This window comes from Aegilops tauschii, chromosome 7 (genome assembly GCF_002575655.3).
Source record: "Aegilops tauschii subsp. strangulata cultivar AL8/78 chromosome 7, Aet v6.0, whole genome shotgun sequence".
NCBI lineage: Eukaryota > Viridiplantae > Streptophyta > Magnoliopsida > Poales > Poaceae > Aegilops > Aegilops tauschii.
In genome coordinates this window covers 588,503,434-588,510,077 of record NC_053041.3, presented here as the reverse complement: position 1 = coordinate 588,510,077, position 6,644 = coordinate 588,503,434, and positions in this window count along the sequence as shown.

The window sequence follows — 6,644 nt, the reverse complement described above, 5'->3', positions numbered from 1 at the left end:
AATGGTGGTTGTGGAGAAGACAAAAAGGAGAAGATAGTCTCACATCAACTAGGCGTATCAACGGGCTATGGAGATGCCCATCAATAGATATCAATGTGAGTGAGTAGGGATTGCCATGCAACGGATGCACTAGAGCTTATAAGTGTATGAAAGCTCAACAAAAGAAACTAGTGGGTGTGCATCCAACTCGCTTGCTCACGAAGACCTAGGGCATTTTAAGGAAGCCCATCATTGAATATACAAGCCAAGTTCTATAATGTAAAATTCCCACTAGTATATGAAAGTGACAACATAGGAGGCTCTCTATCATGAAGATCATGGTGCTACATTTGAAGCACAAGTGTGGTCAAAGGATAGTAACATTGTCCCTTCTCTCTTTTTCTCTCATTTTTTTTGTTTTTTTGTTTGGGCCTTTTCTCTCTTTTTTTCGTCCGGAGTCTCTTCCCGACTTGTTGGGGAATCATAGTCTCCATCATCCTTTCCTCACTTGGGACAATGCTCTAATAATGATGATCATCACACTTTTATTTACTTACAACTCAAGAATTACAACTCAATACTTAGAACAAGAATATGACTCTATGTGAATGCCTCCGGCGAAGTACCGGGATATGCAATGAATCAAGAGTGACATGTATAAAAATCATGAACGGTGGCTTTGCCAAAAATACGATGTCAACTACATGATCATGCAAAGCAATATGACAATGATAAAGCGTGTCATAGCAAACAGAACGGTGGTAAGTTGCATGGCAATATATCTCCGAATGACTATGGAAATGCCATAATAGGTAGGTATGGTGGCTGTTTTGAGGAAGGTATATGGTTGGTGTATGATAACGGCGAAAAGTGCGCGGTATTAGAGAGGCTAGCAATGGTGGAAAGGTGAGAGTGCGTATAATCTATGGACTCAACATTAGTCATAAAGAACTCATATACTTGTTGCAAAAATCTATTAGTTATCAAAACAAAGTATTGCGCGCATGCTCCTAGGGGGATAGATTGGTAGGAAAAGACCATCGCTCGTCCCCGACCGCCACTCATAAGGAAGACAATCAATAAATAAATCATGCTCCGATTTCATCACATAACGGTTCACCATACGTGCATGCTACGGGAATCACAAACTTTAACACAAGTATTTCTCAAATTCACAACTACTCAACTAGCATGACTCTAATATCACCATCTTCATATCTCAAAACAATTATCAAGCATCAAACTTCTCATAGTATTCAACGCACTTATAAGAAAGTTTTTACTAATCTTGGATGCCTATCACTTTAGGACTAATTTCTCAACTTAAGCAAATTACCATGCTGTTTTGTAGGACTCTCAAAATAATATAAGTGAAGCATGAGAGAACATTAGTTTCTATAAAACAAAACCACCGCCGTGCTCTAAAAGATATATGTGAAGCACTAGAGCAAAAACTATATAGCTCAAAAGATATAAGTGAAGCACATAGAGTATTCTAATAAATTCTGAATCATGTGTGTCTCTCTCAAAAGGTGTGTACAGCAAGGATGATTGTGGTAAACTAAAAAGCAAAGACTCAAATCATACAAGACGCTCCAAGCAAAACACATATCATGTGGTGAATAAAAATATAGCTCCAAGTAAAGTTACCTATGGACGAAGACGAAAGAGGGGATGCCTTCCGGGGCATCCCCAAGCTTTGGCTTTCTGGTGTCCTTAGATTACCTTGGGGTGCCATGGGCATCCCCAAGCTTAGGATCTTGCCACTCCTTGTTCCATAATCCATCAAATCCTTACCCAAAACTTGAAAACTTCACAACACAAAACTCAACAGAAAATCTCGTGAGCTCCGTTAGCGAAAGAAAACAAAACACCACTTCAAGGTACTGTATTGAACTCATTCTTTATTTATATTGGTGTTAAACTTACTGTATTCCAACTTCTCTATGGTTTATAAACTATTTTACTAGCCATAGATTCATCAAAATAAGCAAACAACACACGAAAAATAGAATCTGTCAAAAACAGAACAGCCTGTAGTAATTTGTAACTAACGCAAACTTCTGGAACTCAAAAACTTCTACCAAAATAGGAAAACCTGTACAATTTTTTTATTGATCTACTGCAATTGGAATCAATATTTTATCACGTTCTGGTGATTTTTAACAATTGTTTTCGTGAACAGAAAGTTTCTGGAATTTTCAGCAAGATCAAATAATTATCATCCAAGAAGATCCTATAGGTTTCACTTGGCACAAACACAAATTAAAATATAAAAGCAAATCTAACCAGAGGCTAGATAAAATATTTATTCCTAAACAGAAGCAAAAAAGCAAAAAACTAAAATAAAATTGGGTTGCCTCCCAACAAGCGCTATCGTTTAACGCCCCTAGCTAGGCATTGAGATTTCAATGATGCTCACATGAAAGACAACACTTGAAGCACAAAGAGAGCATCATAAAACATGTGACAAACACACTTAAGTCTAACATACTTCATATGCATACGAATTTTATAAGCAAAGAAATTATCAAGGCAAGCAAAAACTACCATATCCAAGGAAGAAGAAAGAAACAATAGCAATCTCAACATAACGAGAGGTAATTTTGTAACATGAAAAGTTCTACAACCATATTTTCCTCTCTCATAATAATTACATGTAGGATCATAATCAAATTCAACAATATAGCTATCATATAAAATATTTTCAACACGATCCACATGCATGCAAAGTTGACACTCTTCCGAAATAGTGGGAATATCATTAACTAAAGTCATGACCTCTCCAAACCCACTTTCATCAAAAAAATTCATAAGACTGAACATTCTCCAAATATGTGGGATCTAAAGTTAACACTCTTCCAAACCCACATTCAATAATATTGCAAACACTATTATCAATCTCATATTCATCATGGGGCTTAAATAAATTCTCAAGATCAAAAGAAGAATCACCCCAATCATGATCATTGCAACAAATAGTAGCCATAGCAAAACTAGCATCCCCAAGCTTAGGGTTTTGCATATTATTAGCACAATTTACATCAATAGAATTTATAATAAAATCATTGCAATCATGCTTTTTATTCAAAGATCTATCGTGAATCGCTTCATAAAGTACTTTATCACAATTTTCAGATTCACGAATTTCAAGCAAAACCTTATAAAGATAATCTAGTGGACTCAACTCACTAGCAATGGGTTCATCATAATTGGATCTCTTAAAGAGATTAGCAAGAGGATGAGGATCCATAACAATAGATTTTTAGCAAGCGAAGATGCAAGCAAATAGAAGGCACATGGTAACACAAGATCGAACGGAAGGAGGGCGAATAAAACGGCAAAGGTGAAGTGGGGGAGAGGAAAACGAGAGGCAAATGGCAAATAATGTAATGCGAGGGATAATAATTTGTGATGGGTACTTGGTATGTCTTGACTTGTGCGTAGACTCCCCAGCAACGGCGCCAGAAATCCTTCTTGCTACCTCTTGAGCACTGCGTTGGTTTTCCCTTGAAGAGGAAAGGGTGATGCAGTAAAGTAGCATAAGTGTTTCCCTCAGTTTTTGAGAACCAAGGTATCAATCCAGTAGGAGACCACGCTCGAGTCCCACGCACCTACACAAACAAATAAGAACCTCGCAACCAACGCGATAAAGGGGTTGTCAATCCCTTCACGGTCACTTACGAGAGTGAGATCTTATAGAGATGATAAGATAATATTTTTGGTATTTTTATGATAAAGAGTAAAGGTAAAGAAAGCAAAATAAACGATGCTAGAAATAGCTAGTTGTCGGGAGATTAATATGAAAGAAAATAGACCCGGGGGCCATAGGTTTCACTAGTGGCTTCTTTCAAGAGCATAAGTATTACGATGGGTAAACGAATTACCGTCGAGCAATTGATAGAATTGAGCATAGTTATGAGAATATCTAGGTATGATCATGTATATAGGCATCACGTCCGCGGCAAGTAGACCGAAACGATTCTGCATCTACTACTATTACTCCACACATCGACCGCTATCCAGCATGCATCTAGAGTATTAAGTTCATAAGAACAGAGTAATGCTCTAAGCAAGATGACATGATGTAGAGGGATAAACTCATGCAATATGATATAAACCCCATCTTTTTATCCTCGATGGCAACAATACAATACGTGCCTTGCCGCCCCTGCTGTCACTGGGAAAGGACACCGCAAGATTGAACCCAATGCTAAGCACTTCTCCCATTGCAAGAAAGATCAATCTAGTAGGCCAAACCAAACTGATAATTCGAAGAGACTTGCAAAGATAACCAATCATACATAAAAGAATTCAGAGGAGATTCAAATATTGTTCATAGATAAACTTGATCATAAACCCACAATTCATCGGATCTCGACAAACACACCGCAAAAGAAGATTACATCGAATAGATCTCCAAGAAGATCGAGGAGAACTTTGTATTGAGATCCAAAGAGAGAGAAGAAGCCATCTAGCTAATAACTATGGACCCGAAAGTCTGAGGTAAACTACTCACACATCATCGGAGAGGCTATGGTGTTGATGTAGAAGCCTTCCGTGATCAATGCTCCCTCCGGCGGAGCGCCGGAAAAGGCCCCAAGATGGGATCTCACGGGTACAGAAGGTTGCGGCAGTGGAAATAGGGTTTTGGCTCCGTATATGATGTTTCCAGGGTATATGGGTATATATAGGAGGAAGAAGTACGTCGGTGGAGCAACGAGGGGCCCACGAGGGTGGAGGGCGCGCCTGGGGGAGGTGGGCGCCCCCCTACCTCGTGCCCTCCTCGTTGATTTCTTTACGTAGACTCCAAGTCCTCTGGATCACGTTCGTTCCGGAAATCACGTTCCCGCTGTTTGGACTCCGTTTGCTATTCTTTTTCTGCAAACACTGAAATAGGCAAAAAAAACAGCAATTTGGGCTGGGCCTCCGGTTAATAGTTTAGTCCCAAAAAATAATATAGAAGTGTATAATAAAGCCCATTAAACATCCAAAACAGAATATAATATAGCATGGAACAATCAAAAATTATAGATACATTGGAGACGTATCAGCGTGAAGCCAAGTCTCAGGAGGAGGTCGATCGCCGGGTGGCCGAGGCTCGTGCGGTCTTTGCTGGCAGGCACGACCTGAAGCTGACGCTCGTGGAGGCCGAAGCTGTGGGCAGGACCACTGCCCTCAAGTCAGCGCTGGCTGAAGCGGAACAGAATGAGAAAGCCGCCTCGACCGCCCTGACCTCTGTGTAGGCCGAGCTGGCCTCCGCCCGTGCCGAGCTTCTCCCCCTTTAGCAGCGGGTTGCCAGCGCCGAGTCCTTCGCGCAGCAGAGCAAGGAGGAGGCGCTTCGCCGGCAGACGCTACTGCGTGAGCATGTTCCCATGCTTCGGGACCTCAGGACGAGAGTCAATCAGGCGCTTGGTACCATCTGCGATGAACACGCTCCCCACGGACATGCCGAGGACTATGCCAGCCATCTTCGCTTCTTCACCGACATTGTCACGCGCCTGGAGAGCCGAGCTGAGAGGGATCACGAGCTTGTGGATGAAAAGAGCTAGGGCCTCCTCGGGCGCGCATTCTCTCGCGTCTTCAGCCACCTTCTGAACACCAATCCTGACTTCAATTTCGACGCCGCCATTGCCCCAGTGCCTGAGGTCATTCGGGACAACCTAGCGCACTGGGTGGACGACAATGTGGATGCCCTTGTTAGGGCCTTTGCTTCTGATGACGACACGGTGGTGGTCGCAGCGGATGAGGGCGACGTGGTTGATGACGGTGGAGACAACGACAGCGATGGTGCCGGCAGCTTGTCTGGAAGCGATTCAGGAGATGAGGAGGCGAGCGACATATCCGACTGAGCCCGTGCTCCCTTACTTCGAACCTACACACAACAGCTTGGGTACGGCCCCTCACGATGTAAGAGCATTTTGTGGAGGGGGAGCCCCTCATGTAAATAGACCACCACTTTGCTCCTTAGGCCAGGTTAAAGAACACACTCTTGTGTGCTTGCGATCCCCCTTGCGGGTTTGCCGCCGTAACTTACTGTGGTGACTTACTTTTGTCCGGTCGGGCTTCGGGCTGACTTGGCAGCTACAAACTTCTCCTGGGGGAAGTCCCTTTGCGAGCTCACGAGGTTTTAGTTTTCAGAGGGGTCCGCCAGCCAACCCGAGAGGGCCTCGCGAGGAGCGAGCGCCAGAGAGGACGGGACACGCGCATGGTGCACGTACGCCGCTGCCAGCCCCCGCTCGGGAGGCGCTCCGAGAGGGGGGGGGGCAACGGGCACAAAATCTCAAAACAATGCGCGAATCGAGAAACTCATTGAGTTAACACGAGAGAAAAAGAATGCTTCCCATGAAATCGAAACGCAACTTTAAATCCAAGATCAAAGGCTGCAAATCCAAGCTTCAAAAAGAGAGGCCAGAAGCAAATAGCCGCATCTGGCACCTAGCTAGTCTTCTTGTCTTGGAGTCTTCGAGTCTTCTCACCAGCGCGGAGCTAAGTGCTTTCATTGGCCGTGAGCATAGTCATTGGGGGACAGTGTCATTGGCCAGCACGGAGCATGGTGCTTCCACTAAGACGTGGGCGGGAGCCCCCAAGGCCCGAGGGCGGCACTCCGGAGACTCCGGGGCGTGTACAACCCCACTCATTATTACGTGAGAGTGTCACGAGCG